The sequence below is a fragment of the Sciurus carolinensis genome, chromosome 12 (assembly GCF_902686445.1).
Source record: "Sciurus carolinensis chromosome 12, mSciCar1.2, whole genome shotgun sequence".
Taxonomy (NCBI): Eukaryota; Metazoa; Chordata; class Mammalia; order Rodentia; family Sciuridae; genus Sciurus; species Sciurus carolinensis.
The window spans coordinates 49,938,965-49,957,050 of record NC_062224.1 but is presented as its reverse complement, the minus strand read 5'-3'; positions in this window follow the sequence as shown (position 1 = coordinate 49,957,050).

Here is an 18,086-nt window from a genome sequence, read left to right as displayed (position 1 = left end):
TACTCCCAAGAGAAATGCTATTACAGCTAATAATATATTCAGTTATCGACAAATAAAATTTATTTGCAAAAACAGAAACCCCTTAGTAGTAAATTACATTCATGATATAGACAGAGATACATCGATATCATAAATGTAACTGGAGGGGGAGAAGATACCACATGTACTCATATAGATCATATCTAGATTTAGATTCCTTCTGTCAAAAGATAGAGAAAGTCACATGGAAGGTAATCTAATTGGGAAATTGTATTTTGGGGTTTTTTTTTTTTTTGGGGGGGGTGTTTCTTCTTGTGCTGAAGTGTCTTCACAACAGAATGATGTATTTTCCCAGCACTCCGCAATTTAAGACGACAGTCTAAGGCCTTTGAACCCTGGAAGTCGTCCTTGATTGGCACAAATGAATAGATTCCATTTGCAAAAGTGTAGGCTAGCAAGAGAAGAAATGACTTGTCCACAAAGAAGAGAGCTCTGAGGTTTGGAAGAGAAGGAACTGACCCTTTTCCCAAGATAGTAGGGGTTTCCTGAAGACAGAAAGGAGGGACAGGTTAGTGTGTTCCAGAAATGGTGGGGACTTGGACTTTCTCTGTGTGGCTCCCTGGAAATGAATGGCAGGGAGGCTGGACACTAAGCCCACAGTATTATGAGTGACAGCAAAGGTGTTCTCCTGCCAAGTCTGTGGTCAGAGCAAGATCTCTGTGAGGACCTCACTGGATTGTGTTTGTCACCAACCCATTGACCCAGAAAGGGCAAATGATTTAAATGACCCCACCAAATTATATAAAACTGGGAAGAGGTCTTCCCAAATAAACACAAAGGGCCGTTTACTAAAAGGGCCATGCTGGGGTAAAAAAAATAAAAGATATCCACTACAGGTAGGAATGCTGTGTGCTCAGGGAAGAACCCCTTCCAATTTTTCCCATCCTCATGGAAAATCCAGTATTTTTATTGAATAGGAGAGTTCTGGGTGTGTGTGTATGTAGTGGGGGGTTCTATGATAATGGTTCCTAAAGCCAGTTCCATCTTGATTTAGAAAAATAAACAATGAGGCATTTCTTTGCCCACACATACTGGAGTAAATTCATTCCTACCATAGCTGCTGTTGATTTTTACTTGTTTCTTCACATCCACTTTCTGCTCTTCGTTGATACCCCAGAGAACTGCCCTATGTATGGTACATGTGGGCTCCCCTGCCCTCTGCTTTATGACTGGGTTGGCCAGTCCATGGGAAGTAATAGCCTCAGTTCACTGACGGGTACTTCACTGCCACTTGTTGGTAACCCTCTCTTACTTTATGAAATGTCCCTTTGGGAATTTGGCCTGTTTCCACTCTCCTACTATAAAACTGCACTGTAGTAGTCTCTCTTGAATAAGGTCTTCCTTACCATCTTTACCAAGTGTGTCATACATATTTTTTTTCTTTAAACAGTTATCGTGCCCACTATTTGGATAGGGTCAGATTCATCACTGGACCTCCAGAGCACTCTCTCCCAACCCCAAGGGTGTGCCTTTGAATAGAAGCCTTTGTGTTTGCTCTTGGCTGACTCACTGGAAATCCACATGTGAATCTGATTCCTGAGCCAGTGCTCTGGGTGGCAGTCCATTAAAGCACAACATGACCTTCATTAAAACACCTCTAAGCTCGGCCTCCTACTACCAAATCTTCACAGATCCTTAATGAGTACGAGGTGACCCGATGACAATATGTATTTGTATCATCTAAAGCAAAGAAGAATATCTTTGCTTTCCCTGAACAAGAGGGAAAACTGATAAAGACCATCTGACCTCTCTCTAGTCTGGTTCCTCTAAACTCTCAAAGTCCCCAAACCTAGGCTCTGTCCTAGGCTTGTTTACCCTAGTTTTAGGAATAATCTTGGTGTCAGATTACCAAGAACCCCTACTCTTGACATCTGACCAAATTCCTTATTCTCCACCCTTGATATCTTATCATTTGGCATGCTTTCAGCAAGAACCAGGTGAAGTTGATCTTGTAAGAAACCCTTAGCCTTGATGTTTCCTCTTAGTAACTGTCCACCTTGCTTCTCAATTGTAAATCTCCACTTCTCCGTGTTGTCTTTGGAGTTGAGTTTGATTTTTCTGCCCCTACTGCAAAACTGTATTCTAGTAGCACCCCTCCCCCGCCCATTTAACATGAATAAAGTCCTTCTTACCATCTTAAAATAAATAAAGTCCCTTTAACTAACTCTCTGCAATTACTCTGTTTCAGTACTCCATCTGTTTCCTGCCAGGACTTTGATTGATAGAATAGTAAAAACAAATCCAGGTTGAGCAATCAGGAAACGAATAGCCAGGGTGACTCAAAACCCATCACACCTGTAGTCTAATGCTTGTGTCCATCCCTCCTCCCAAGATTAAGTATGGTTCAAGTCACTGAAGCAGATATTCTGTGTCTGGCGAAGAGATCAGGCGGGCAAGGAGCAGCTCTCACTGCTACTTGTTCTTCCAGAGTCTGGAGCCACAAGTCACAGATGTGCATGAAACCCCTAGTTCCTTACTTCACACCAAAACCACACAAATCAGGCTCAGCTTGGCTTGCCTGCCTTTTACACTTGAAGAGAAAGGGCAAGATGACTGCAGGGTTTGGGCACCACTACAACCCCACGGAATCACACAGGGCGGTCGCCAGAGCCCTTCTTCACCCCCTTAGCTGCCAAGGGCTGTGCTAGGGCTGTCTTGCAAGGTTTGAACCTAGCCTCCATACTGGAAGGAGGTGACTAGACCACACACATTACATATGTAACCAGCCCATGCTGGTGCCAATTAGCAGTCTGTGTTGTTGATCCTATTACAAAAGTACCCAACAGTCAGCTGCACCAGGGAAAGAAGCATGGAGAACCCATCAGAGGTGGATTTAGAGGCAGAATGCCATGTGGTGCTATTGTTAGACAGAGCTGCAGCCTGTCCTGGGAATAGAACTGCAGGAATCAAGGCAGCAGCAGAGGGACATGGTGCGTAGAGGTTTAGAGAACTGACTTTTGCCTCTAATACACTGGGAAGACAGACCAAGCTGCAGCTGGTAGTTTCTCCTATGGATTAGGAAATAGCTCCTATGAGTTACAGGAGCTTTTAAAATCAGAGTAATCATTAGGGAAAAAAAAAAAGGGTATGAAAGATTTAAGTCTCAATAGCCACGACTGCTTGACAACAGAGAGTTGAAGTACGCAGAACTTAATAGCACAACAAAAGGAAAACACTGGAGATGCTTTGAGGAATGGGGATGACTCTCTGACTCTGCCTCTTGTCAAAGGCCATGAGAATAAAGAAAGATCCTCCCACCTGGCAGATGCTTCAGGTTGGGTCACTCAGCATTCCTTCTTCTCCTTCATCTGCTTTCTGCTTACAGAGACTCACATGTCAAAAACATCATCATATCTCAGACTCTCCTGCATGCAGAGTCCTGAGTGTGATTTAGGTTCAGCAAACCAGTGCAGCCCTGATATATGTCAAGTGCAGAACTAGTTATGAAGAGAGATGGCAGAGCGGGAAGCATCCGCTTTGCTGCCACAGATATGGCAAAGGCAGGATGGCTCTGCAGTCAAGAGCTTCCTGCTTCAGATTGATCCTGCAGCAGAAGCAACAATCTCCCCAGTCTACAGGGCAGGATGGCTCTGGGGCCTTGCCTGGGTTCTGCTGCTAGACTCCTCTCAAATGTTTTTGTAAGTCACCTACAGTCTTATATCAAATCTTCCTGTTTCAACTAGTTGGAATGGTTTCTGTTTTCTGCAACTGAGTCCTAACTAATACAGTATACACCACACCACACCCTCAGACATAAACCCTTTTGTTGAGACAGAGGAAAGGAAGGAGGGAGAGAGAGGAAATTCTTAGGATGTATAAAGATCCTGCATTAAGCAGGAGGGAAATCCTTACGTTCATCATCACATGGAATTGTGTTGGCAGTGAAAGATAAGAAAATGCCAGATGAAGAGTAGGCCAGAAAAGATTTCTGTACTTTTTTTAAACTTACCAAATTTTCTCAATTAAAAATGTGTTCATATGCTCAGGAAATGCAAAAACTTTATAAAGAGAAAAAATACATACTTTAAAACTCACTAAGAAAATATAAAAAAATGGAGACTTTTCATCATTTGAGACATTTTCCTGAGTGATGAGATCAAGCGTTGACAAGATGGCATAAGAATTACCCATAGGAAAAGAGTAAAGACCCAAGAGCTCCATGGCATATAGATTGTCCTTGTATCTATTTCCTGTGGCTGCTGTGACTTTGTACTATAATCTGGACAACTTAAAACAACAGGAATTTATTCACTCACAGCTCAGGAAGCTGGAAGTTGGAAATTGAGAGGCTGTCAGAGTTGGCTCCTCCTTGAATCTCTGAAAGAGAAGCCATCTCTTGCTTCTCTCCTAGCTCCCAATGGTTGCCAGCAAGCCTTGTACTGTAGCAATGTGACTCCAATCTTTGTCTCCATTGTCATATGGTATTATCCCTGTGTGTGTGTATGTCTGGGTTTCTCCTTTGCTCTTAAGGACACCAATCATATTGGATTAGGGTCCAATTTTAGGGTGGACCCTAATCTAATATGATTTCATTCAGTATGACTTCATCTTGATTTCATCTACAAAGTTCACATTCAGACTTAAATTATATTTGGAATTCGCCTTATCTTTGTGGAGAACACAATTCAAGCCACAAGTCTTTTTACCTTTGAGAGAAAGAACTGAAGTTCACTCCAGAGTATTACTGTACTTATAGTGGTGTAATTTGTTGGTTACTGAGTTAACTGAAAACAGTTCGACTTCCGCTCAATAGAATATGTCCACCTCTCAATTGATCCTTTGTTGCCTTTGAAATAACTCGGAGCTCCAACAGCTTCATGGTATGCAAGGACTCTGTAACTAAAATAAACTAAAAATATATCAGTGAGAGAAAATAAGGGAAAACAAATTAAGGTGTATACCATATTCATGGACTATAGAGCACAATATTATAAATGTATCAATTTTCCCCCTAAGAAATTTATAAGTTTAATATATTCCCACTCAATCCCCAAAATATTTTTGTTAAAATTTGACTAGCTGATTCTAAAATTCTTATGGAAATCCAAAGGGAAAGGAGCAAAGGTAATCTTTAAGAAGTTTAGGTATCAATACCTATTATAAAGTTAACACCAATGTAAGAATAGAATAAACTGATCAATGGATAAACTGACCAATGGAATAGAAGGTTCAGACAAAGTCTCATGTATCCAGTTACATGAGAACATCCTCCTGACTTTGGAGTAGTCAAACACTCCTTAGGACACAAAATTATGGAGCTTAAACAAAAAATTAATAAATTAGACTATGTTAAAATTAAGAAATTCTTTTCATCAAAATCCTCAAGTTAGAGAGTGAAAAAGACAATTCACAGAATAGGAGGAAGTATTTTTACACATGTATCTGATGAATGACACATTTTCCAAGTATATTACGAATTCATGCTAATCAAAAAGAAAAAGACAAATAACCCAGTAGGAAAACTGAAAAAATGTGGGAACACTCCACAAAAGAGGATTTCCAAATGGCAGCAATCATATTGAAAGTGATCATCACTGATCATCAAGGAAATGAAACACTGAAAGCTACAATATGATATCACTACACACCCAGTAGAATGCCTAAAGGAAAATGGATAGGCAATTATCAAATACTGTCTAGGACTTGGAGCAAACCAAACTCTACATTCTTCTGAAGAGAATGAGAATTGGTACAAGCACCGTGAAAACCTTTTCATAGTGTCTACCACAGTTGGACAAATGCAAACACTTCTGGAATGCTAGTTATAATATAAAGCTGCTACCCCACCCTTTACACTGCATTCATTTCCCTGCCTCCCAACTTCTTGTCGCTCCCCCTCACCTTTCCACTACAGTCATTTTCCTGCCTTCCAACTACCTGTCAGTCTGTGAACATCCTAGCTAGCTATTGGTTCATCAGTCAGCTTGCAAGTATCCTTCTCCGTTATTGGTCCCCTGTTAGCCCTGCAGAATTCAACTGCTTAAGGATAGCTTCCCCACCATCTTCTCTCATGCTTTCTCTCTCCTACTCACTTTCTTTCTCTCTCCTCTTCGCTTTTCCACTCTGTCAAGTGCACTCTCTGTCTTTTCCTCTCATTTTCTCTCTTACCCTGCAGGCAGACATTCTGTTTGCTTAATAAATCCTCTTATGTCAATTCCCGTGTCCAGCGTGGTTTTCTGGGTTTTTACACTAGTAATATCCTGTACCTCGATCTAGGTGTTCACTTCCTGACAATTCTTGAGCTGTATACTTTTCAGTATGTGTACTTCTGTATGAATACTACTTCCAAAACATTTGATTTATTATTTTTATTCTGTAATAATCCTTTTGGGATATTATTAAGCAAAAATACTTCAACTTGGAGGAGGACCTACCTGTATGGTCATGAGAATTTTGGAACCCACAGTCTCAGTTTGGGTGTCTCCAGAAGCAGAACTTCAAAAAGGAGATTTAGGAAGTGAAACCAGAAAATATTATCATGAAACCAGAAATCTAAGGTGAAAAGCAAAAGAAAAGAAAAGCAGCCAAAAAGGATCCACAAACCAGGCAATTACCAGAGAGGGCAATGACATGCCCACAGGTCCCTGGGGAGACAGTGAAGGGCTAAAAGGTAGTGTTTTCCCACCAACTCCCCTTCTATCATGAGTTCAGATCTACTTCCCAGGGCGGTAAAACCTCCCAACACTTCTAGCTTGCCCAGAAAGCAGATTAAAGCTATTTCCCAAACCAGAAAACAAGTCTTCAAATTAACATTAAGCAGCCACTGGTAGGCAGAAGAATGTCAAAGGATACAAGTGTGGCACCAACTCAAATCCACTCTTCTACCTGTTAAGTTTACCGAGTCCTTCAAAGTAGTTAGGACTTGCAGATAAAAATAATTTTTAAAAATGCTTGGAATGGAAGTGTAAATGGGAACAACATTTACTAGAAGATCCTCCTAGCAACTAGAAGATTCTCACTTCCAAGTAGTAGAGTGTTGTGTTAACACCTCAATGCTGCAGTTGTCTTAAAGCTAATTGATGTTCATCTTCCTCCGGCACCACTCATTCTAGATTCCTTTCATCCTCGTTAGCTTTTCAGTCGCTCTAGCATTTCAGTAGCTCACAATGGGTATTTAAGATCTTCTCTAAAGGGATCTGAGCCTTGGGAATAATGCCTTTGTCAGGCTGTGGCTGTCATCATTTTATTCTCTGTAATCAGTGATTCCTCCAAGGGGTTCCAAAGGAACCTCTTCCAGGTTCCCAGCATACCCCTCTGCTGTGGTTTGAACAATGGTGTCTCCTCCAAATTCATGTTGAAACTTAATCTTCTTTGGGGTGGTATTAAGAGGTAAGGCATTTTTGTTTAGGTCATGAGCCCTCATGAGTAAAAACACAGCTCAAAATGATCAAGGACCTAGGTATTAGACAGAAACCCTGTACATATTAGAAGAAAAGGCAGGCCCAACACTCCAATGTATCAGTGTATCAACTCAGGAACTAACCTCCTTAATAAGACTCCTAAAGCACATAAAATCAAGAATCAATACATAAGGATGGTATCAAACTAAAAAGGTTCTTCATAGCAAAGGAAACAATCAAAAGCATGAAGAGAGGGCCTAAAGACTAGGAGAAAATCTGTACCTCAAAAACAGCATGGATTTCCAGGGTATATAAAGAACTTTAAAAACTTAGCATGAAAAAAATTAACCCAGGCTGGGTGCTACTTAATAGTACATGCCTGTAATCCCAGAGGCTCAGGAGGCTGAGGTAGGAGATCACAAGTTCAAAGCCAGTCTCAGCAATTTAGTGAGGCACTAAGCAACTCAGTGAGACACTGTCTCTAAATAAAATACAAAAAAAAAAGGACTGGGGATGTGGTTCAGTGGTTGATTGACCCTGAGTTTAATCCCTAGTACAAAAAACCCCAAAATTAACCTAATCAATGGGCAAAGGAACTGAACAGACACTTCACAGAAGAAATAAAAATGGACAACAAATATTTTAAAAAGTTCATCTCTATCAATTAAAGAAATGTCAACTAAAACTACATTGATATTCCATCTCACTCCAGTCAGAATGGCAACTACCAAGAATACAAATAACAATAAATGTTGACAAGGATGTGCAAGAAAAGGTTCACTCATACATTGCTGGTGGGACTGAAAATTGGTGCAACCACTCTGGAAAGCAGTATGAGATTCCCCAAACTTGAAATGGAATTACCATTTGACCCAGTTCCACTCCTCGATATACCCAAAGGACTTAAAATCAGCAAACTACAGTGGTGCACCACATCCATGTTTATAGAAGCTCAATTCACAATAGCTAAGCTATGGAACCAACCTAGGTGCCCTTCCATAGATGAATGAATAAAGAAAATGTGGTACCTATCTATCTATATCTATCTATCTATCTATCTATCTATCTATCTATATAGATATACTCCATTGTGTATATATATATATATACACAATGTATACATATGTGTACATATATATATATATATATACACATTGTGTATATATATATATATACACATTGTGTATATATATATATATACACAATGTATACAATGTGTACATATATATATATATATATATATATATATACACAATGGAGTATTGCTCAGCCATAAAGAGGAATGACTTCATGACATTTGCCAGCAATGGGTGGATCTGGAGACTATCATACTAAGTGAAGTAAGCCAGTCCCCCCAAATCAAAGGTTGAATGTTTTCTCTGATAGGGAGATGCTAACCCACAATGGCAGGGGGGGCTGTGAGGGGAAGACTAAAAATGCAGATTAGACAATGGGGAATGGAGGGAAAGGTGGGGGGATAAGTAAAGGACAGACAGTAGAATGAATCTGACATAGGTTTTCATGTACATATATTAAAACAACAGAGTGAATCCCACCACCATGTACATCCATAAGAATGGGACTCTAGAATAAGATATATTCCATGTTGTATAATTATATCAAAATGGATTATGCTATCAAGTATAACTAAAAAGAAACAATACATTTAAAAAATAAAATATTTCCTGGGTTTATTTAAATATTTTTATAGCACTGAAATAAAATTAAAAAGCATGAAAAGAAAAAGGGCTTTTAAGAATGGGTTTACTCTCTTCCACTTTTCTGCCAGAGGACAACAGTCATTTGTACAGACATGTCCCACTTCTGACCTCCAGAACTGTGGGAAACAATTTTCTATTCTTCATGAATTATCCAGTCTTAGGTGTTTAGTTATGATATCAAAAAGGGACTAGGGAATCTCCCCTACCCCATTATATAGCAATAACTTTAACTTTCCATGATGACCAGGATCAATTTTCACCACCAGTAGAGTAACACTGTCTGCTGGAGGAGCCCAAAATGACCAGGAGGCAGCCATAGCTTTAAATTGAGGGGTATTCTTTTCAGATGTCCCTTGATTGATAGAAGGATCTTCACTTCCAAGAAAAAGTGAAAGTTGTCAAAACAGGAAGGAAAAATGACCAATGCAACATTTATTCCTGATTTCCAGGCCCATTTATTTTATTTCTCAAGGACACAGCATCATAAAATAGCCGTTGGTTCAGAGTACATGCTGCATCCTGAAGCAGAGTAGCCCAAATGCCCAGCTATCATCTCAACGCTGGTACCTTGCTGCCCCTTTAAGGGACCATTCTGACATTCAAGTTGGCAATTTTGAGCATATTCAGGATAATGGGACCCCCATGGGTCCCCTGGATCATCTCCTTTGTGAAAAATCTGGTCTATTGGTCTGAGGTAATGATCCAGATCCCATGACAATAAGCCAGACACCTAGTAAGCCCTGCAGATACGTACTGAGACATGGGAGGGAAAAGTCAACCCCTATCCGAAATATGTACCCACAGAAAAGTTGGTGACTACATTCATTAAAAAGTCAATGTCATAAAAGACAAAGAAATGTTCTACGTGGAGTAAGACTAAAGAGACGTCAGTGCAATATCTGATCCTGGATTGGGCCCTATACTGAAGATAGAAAATAACCTATAAAGAATATTTTGGATAACTGAGACAGTTGAATACAGGTAGCAGAGTAGATGAAGTACTGTGTCAATGTTAATCACGTGGGGGTTAACACAGGTTTGTTGAGAATACCTTTATTCTTACCAAATACACAGAGGTACTTAAGAGTAAGCAGCAGTGATATACAGGACTTACTCTCAAATGATGCAGGAAGAAATAATATTATGAAGAGAGACAGAGAACAAATGAAGAAACTGATATTAAACTACAGGGAACCTGGGTTGAAGTATGTACAAATGTCCTCTGCACATTTTCTTCCATTTATTTCAAGTGAACTTGAAATGATTTCATTTGAAATGATTTCCAAATGAAAGGTTTTTTTGTTTGTTTGTTTGTTTTTAATCCTGAGTTCAGTAAACAAATACTCATACAAAATCTACTGTGTGCCAATCCCTGGGGATACATGAATGACGATGACTCAGTCTCTCCTTCACACCCTGGTCTAAGGTGGAGGACCCAGCAGCCTCTGAGTTGGGACAATCTCACATGCATTTTCTTGGGGACCAATATCTCTTTTTAACCCATTGGAGTGGATATTATCCCTCTCCTATTTTTCAACATCTGCTCGCTGACTTATGCTGCCCTTAAACAATCCCTACAGCACCATATTCTTTTTTTTTAACTTTTTTATTAACTTTTTTTGACAGTGATATTTAAAATTTTTTTTTCATACATGTACATAGGGTAATAATGTCTGTCTCAATCTACTGTCCTTCCCATCCCCAACCACCCGACCCCTCCCCTCACTCCCTTCTGCATAATCCAAAGTTCCTTCATTCCTCCCTCCACGCCCCCCCCCCACTATGTATCAGCATCTGCTTATCGGAGAAAACATTCAGCCTTTAGTTTTTTGGTTTATTTCACTTAGCATGATCTTCTCCAGTTCCATCCATTTACCTGCAAAAACCTTAGTTCCATTCTTCTTTAAGGCTGAGTAATATTCCACTGTGTATATGTACCGTATTTTCTTATCCATTCATCTGTTGAAAGGTATCTAGGTTGGTTCCATAGTTTTGCTATTGAACAGCACCATATTCTTAATATGCAGAAAATTCTCACACGGCCAGAATCCCATCAACACCAAATGGAGAGGACCCTGCACAGAGGGCAAGGCTTAGAGACCTCGTTTGAGATCCACAGCTTCCACTGCCCATCTTCCTTCCGGGGTATCTGAAAACCAGAGTTGCATGCAAGGTGGGGAGTGACTGTCCCTAGAATGCCAGAGGCCCCCGAGGCTGAGCCGTCCATGGGAGGGCTGACCACTCCATTTGGATCCCTGGGCTGGTGTGTTGGCAGAGCTTCCTTCGCATTCCCTACCCCAATTGCAAGGGAAAGAAGTGCTCTGGGTGCTCACTCAGCTCGTCTGCATCCACTGTGGGGAGCTGCCCTTCCAGGCAGGACACTATGGATTTGTCTTACTGCAGTCAATACCAAGAGGTTATTAGAAACTGAATAAATCATCATTTTCCAACTTGTTGCTTCAGTCTCCAGGTTAGAGCAGGTGTTTTTTAAACCAACTTCCTGAAATTATGCACCATGAATCAAAGAAATCTTTCTCTCTACAATGCAATGGCTGTGGACTAGGGCAGCGAGAGATGGGAGTGAACTTGAAATCTGAAGTGTGCAGTTTTCCACAGGTGTTCTTTTAAAGTGAGTGGGGTTCACCACAGTCATGCTAGGCACTGAGCTTCCCTCTTGGATTTATGTTGTCATTGCTTTTCAGACAGTATGCTTACTCTGAAGGGACTGCCAGCCCTGTCTGAGGAGAGCGATGGGCCACCTCTCCTGTAGGATGGGTATGAAACCACCTGATCTCACAGGTCTCATCAGCGCCAGTGGAGCCTGAACTCTGCCAGATGCCAATGTGACCAGTTTCCTGAAGCAGCTCTCTTCCTGTCCCACCCCCATTTGGTACAACACATCATGACTCTGCAGTCCTGCCAAAATAGTTCAGATTCTATTTCCCCACCTCCCATCCACATCTTGCCTCTTGGATGTCAAGGTACATGGTGAAGGAAATATAAACACACCTATCGTGTGAGTACGTGAAACAGGTCCCTCTTTATAATCCAAGACCCAGCAAAACTCCATGTGGTCAGGGAGTATGCCTTCTCTTTGACTTGCCACTCTGCTCCCAGGACCCACCAAAACACAAGCAAAATGATAAGTCAGACAGCTTCTAATTAAAGCCCACAGACTACCCTTCTTCAGTGATGGCTGGGTCCTCTCCTGGTCTTCAGATGGGTCCCACGCATGCGAGATCAGGCCAGCAGCACAGGGTGTGACAGCAGGCCCCTCCCAGTCACCATCCCATTGCTTCTGCTGCTGCTTCCACCACCACAGCTGCCATGTGCACGTCTGTCAACTCTCAGACAAGGGAGAGCGCTCTACAAACACACCCTATTTAATCCTTATGACCCTCATACAGAACTCTTTCATCTCAGCAGGAAATCTCAGAATTTTCACCAATAGGAATTAAAATTAAGAAATTGAAATACTTACTAATTATGTAACATATAACAATAACTTTGAAACCTGGAGCTCTGATATGAAACTTAGTTCACTTCTTCTGCTGGCAGGGCGGTCTGCACAAGCTGCAGGTCTGTAGCCCCTGAGGCACTGCGGCTCCTAATGGCGGGCCATGTCCTCCAGTGTTGCCGCAGACCACAGCAACTCACCATTTCTTCTTCTTTCTTGACTCTTGTCTCGCTAAGCAGAGGAATAATCTCGGCATACTATGATTTACGAACCCTTATGAAACTGCTGAGCAACAATACTGCAAGCTACATCAAGTTTTCTCTGTCAAAGGCTCTGCTAGAGGCTTATATGCACTTGGTTCACTGCTATTGGTCCAAATTTATGGTAATTAGGGTTTGGAAATGTACTAACGCTATTGGTCCAAATTTATGCTAATTAGGGCTTGGAAAGGTACTAATGTTATTGATCAGTTTTTTTTTTTTAATATTTATAGTAGGTTTATTCATTGTTACCCCAAACTGAGAATAACTTCAAGGTCACTTAATATGTGAATAAACAGGCTGGGATGTAGCTCAGTGGCAAAATGCTTGGCTCCAATTCCAAAAGTCCTGGGTTTGATCCCCTGTTCTGAAGAAGAAGAAGAAGAAGAAGAAGAAGAAGAAGAAGAAGAAGAAGAAGAAGAAGAAGAAGAAGAAGAAGAAGAATCCCACTGAAACAACAACAATAATAATAATAAAGGTGAATAATTAAATTTTATCAGTACCTGAAACCTTATTCAAAAACATATATGGGATAACATGGACAAATCCTAAAACAATATGTTACATAAAAGGAAGCAGATGCAAAATACATGTAGTTCATGGTTCCATTTGTAAGACATTTTGTAAAAGTCAATACTGACAGAAAAACATCACAAAACAAATTAAAGTTAGTAAGGAATTTAGAATGGTTACAGGAAACTGAACAGGTGAGTGTAAAAATATGTTAGGGTGATCAAATGCTTCTATATCTTATTTTTCATAGTAGTCATACAACATACATGTTTGTGAAAATCCAGAGAACAATACAACTAAAAATAATAAACATTATTTTATGCTAGCTAAATTTCAATATAACTAATCTAACCATTTTTTTAAATATGTAGGTTTAAAATAATGTTGGTAACTGCTAGTGCTACTCTATCCATAATGGTCTTGGCTCCAATTCTAGCACCACCATCAGTTTTCCATGTGTCTTGAAAAACCCTTGTAGGAATTTTTATTTTAAAGGCATTTATTTATTCTATGCATTAATTTGAGAGCAATTCATTTTTTGATTGAGTTTTCCTATCTATCCATGAACATTGCATAAATAACTCATGTTTTGTCTTGTGCATATTTTATTTATTTTTATTTTTATTGGTTCTTTTTAGTATGACAGCAGAGTCTATTCTGATATAATTATAAAAGCATAGAATATATCTTATTCTAGTTAGAGTCCCCTTCTTATGGATGTACATGGTGGTGGGATTCACTGTGTTGTTTTCACATATGTACATGGAAAAACTATGTTGGACTCCTTCTACTATCTTTCCTTTGCTTATCCTCCCTTTCTTACCTCCATTCCCCATGGTCTAACCTACTATCATTCTATTCACTCCCCCCCATTCCACTCCCCCACCTTACTGTGAGTTAGTGTCCCCCTATCAGAGAAAACATTCAACTTTAATTTGGGGGGACTAGCTTATTTCACTTAGCATGATAGTCTCCAGATCCACCCATTAGCTGCAAAAACGTCATAAAATCATTCCTCTTTATGGATGAGCAATACTCCACTGTGTATATATACCACATTTTCTTTATCCATTCATTTGTTGAAGGGCACTTAGGTTGGTTCCATAGCTTAGCTATATGTGAACTGAGCTACTGTAAACATTGATGTAGCTGTGTCACTGTAGTATGCTGATTTTAAGTCCTTTGGGTATATACCGAGGAGTGGGAGAACTCGGTCAAATGGTGGTTCCATTCCATGCTTTTTGAGGACTCTCCATGCTGCTTACCAGAGTGGTTGCATCAATTTGCATTCCCAACAGTAATGTATAAGTGTATATTGGTCAGTTGTTAAGTCCCAACTTTCATCAAGTCTGCCCCACTTCCATTTCATCATGGCAGGTCAGGTAGTAGGAGGTTGAGGCAGTGGGATGGGGCTGCAGCAATGTGTGGAGCCAGCTTCTGCAGTCAGCGTCCATACCATGTCTGGACCTGGCCTCGGAAGGATGACAGGTTGGTGTGCCTTGGTTTGCCTTGGCACTGGTTGGTTGCACTTGTAGGGAGGCTCCCTGAGGCTGTAGGCTGTGCTTGCTGCTTGCGACAGGACCCACCCAGGTCACCACTCTGCCACTCTGCCACTCCACTCCTCAGCTGCCACTTCTAGGCTGGGACCAGTAGGTGGCTGCCTGGCTTGCCAGTCTAGGTGAGCATGTCACCTTTACATTACCCAAACAACTGTATGTTTTTTAATTTCAACCATTTCAATGAGAAGAAAATCATAATTTGACATATTCACAAAAGCTCTTAAATGTCTGGCTGAAAAGAAAACAGGTGAATGCTCATACTTGCTTCTGCCTTTGGTTAACTGAGATATCACACATCATGGAGCCTCTGGAAAAATCCCACCATGGGAGAATGATATGGAACAAGGCAAATGTGTTCTTGGTATTATTATACAGAATAGATTTGACCTTTCAGATTCCCAAGGCTGGCTGGTACAGGTGTAGTAGTTAGGACTGTAGTACAGTAATTAAGAGCTTTGGCTCCAATATCACACTGGCCCAGATAAAAATGCAGCTCAGCACTCACTAGCTGTATATCTCTCCCACCTCAGTTTCTTCATTCATTCATTAGAACAGGAAATGTATACTGGGAGACTGCTATGGATCAGGTTCTGAGTACTGAGAATACAGAGAATACAGTTCTGTATTCTGGGAAATGAGAATACAGTTCTGGGTGCTGAGAATACATCAGCTGGTGTTTGTGTTCTCCTATAATTCTTACCTTGGAATACTATCCCCTGATGCTGGGTCTTTGGGAGGATTACATCCAAGAATGGAGCCCTCAGACTGGGATTAGTGCTCCTATAAAAAGGACTCCAGAGAGCTCCCTCACTCTGTCCACCTTATGAGGATACAAAAAGGCAACCATTTACATCCACTAGAGCACCCTCGCCAGAACCCAGTCATGCAGGCACTTTGATCTTAGTCTTCAATCTCCAAAACTGTGAGAATGAATCTCTGTAGTTTATAAGACATACTGTCTGTGGTACTTTGCTATAGCACCCAGACTAACATGAGCAAAGCAGCTAGTTCTTGTTCTTGAGGAAGCCGGCATTCTAAAGGAGGCATGATAAAATTTCCCGGATTGTTACAAAGACTCACCAAGGAATTCATGCAAAGTGCTTCTACAAAGTTACATTATTCTATCCATTTTATTGCTGAAAATTTAAGATAGAGAAGTTGAACAAATTTCACAGGGTCACAGTGATAGAAGGTGACAGCAGGAATTGAACCCAAGTCTTAAGCACAAGGTATACTAAAGATTTCCAGTCCTGCTCTTTTCCTCTGACATTTGGTGCAAAAGTGAAGACAAGACAATGTAGCCTAGACAAGTCACTCTTTGGAAGACCACCCTCCAAAGGGTAAATTACTAGCACCTTCCCTAATGGAACTAAGAGAATTCTACAAATGCATTAATGTCACATTTCAAGATCCACATTTCTCCCCTTGAAGCTATTATCCACTTAAGTGTTAAGATGTTCCAACTGCAAAAGTTCTTAGACATGGTCACAGCACAACAAAATGTAATGGATTAGTCAGGAGAAGCTAGTGTAAACCCCAATAGACATCAGATATATTCCCCTGGGGGTTCCAAATGAGAAAAAGAAGTGAGTTATGAACATTGCATACATACCTGCTTTTCTTCCAACACCCAGTTGTCACCTGGGGAGCTGCCAAGAGGCCATCTGGGTCTGCAGAGGCCAAGACAGGGCCCAGCAGCCAGGGTGCATCTCGGCACACTGAGATCATAACAAATGGGCAGGCTTCTCTCTGTGGCAGCCTCAAACCCTCTGGGAACATTCTCTCCCCAGCTTCCTCTCATCCTCCCACCTAGTAGTACCCCTCCCACTATTATGGCCTATTTGCCTTGACTGTCCACCTGGTAAAATGTCACTGCTCAGGCCACCATGTGTCCCTGCCCCAACCACTGTGGGGTAGCTCTCCCTATGTGACCTCCTCTGCCAGAGTAGGGTGAGCAGTGGTGAGGGAGATCACCACCCTGGACTCAATTCTGGCATCCTTCTAGACAAATGCTCAGTGCCCCCACAGCTCCTGAGGATGTGACCACCTGCTGCCAGCCAGGTTTCCCCAGTGTCCCCTCCACCTGTCCTCCTGTGGGGTCAACAGCTCCTGCTGAGCACTTTACAGATGAACACAGCTCCCATCCACAGCTCCCATGCACGGCTCTATCCAATGGCTTCACTTGTCACAACAAAGGTAACTATTCGCTTTCCTCTGCTACACCTTTACTTAGTTACAGCATGAGGAATGAGGATGTTTCATGTGTCCTTACACCTCCGCACCAAGCCCAGACTGGTACATCAGCGTGCTGGTTTAAACACTGAATTTTCTGCAGATTGGCCATTGTAGGTAAATGAGAGTTGACTGATTTCACGGGCAGACTAGGAAATGGGGCAATCAGGTGTCCCAGGGTCATATGGAGTTCTAATCACTTCATTTTGTCCCTTTCAGAAGATAGAAGACCCGGCCAGTAGGACTGACAGACGCTTCCGGTCAATGGAGCTTTCAGGAGGGGCCACCCACGCAGCCAGGTCACAGACTCCAACAGGCCCAATCCCATACCATTCATCCTAAATAGAAATAAAAGTGGTTGCCTGGTGCTGAGTATCCTCTATCCAATCTAATTTAAATAATACTGTCTTCAGGCTTGTCAGCGCATTCCGCTTTAATAGCTCAGCCTACTATTTTAGGTGCGGATGCAGATATCTGCTGTTTTCAGATTAGCCTCCAGTGCTTGTCATTAAGTCATCGAATCTTTCCCTGCCAAAACTCATATACCTTAATGTTGAAATGTTTCCTATTTCACTATCTACAGTAAACAGCTTATTTCCCCCAAATGGAGTCGACATTCCACCAGTGACGTGCCCCGTGGTCCATTTGATCCTTTGTACTCAGTGTCCTGTCACCCACCGAGGCCCACGTTTCCAACCAGGTTTGATGTGACAACTGCTATTTCCCATAGGCAACTGGTGATTGTCAGAAGAGTTGGAGGGGGTCTCGCCCCAGCTGTTTACTATTCATCTGGGCTCAGCGGTAGCACAGCAGAGGGGAAATGCCAAGGCTCCAGGAAGACCAGATCGAATCCCATCCCTGTTGTTCCACCTCTGTGTGTCCCCCAGGCAGGTCTCATAACCTCTCTGAATTCATTTCTTCTTCTGCAAAACCCGAGTTAATCATCCCCAACTCAGAGTGTTTGG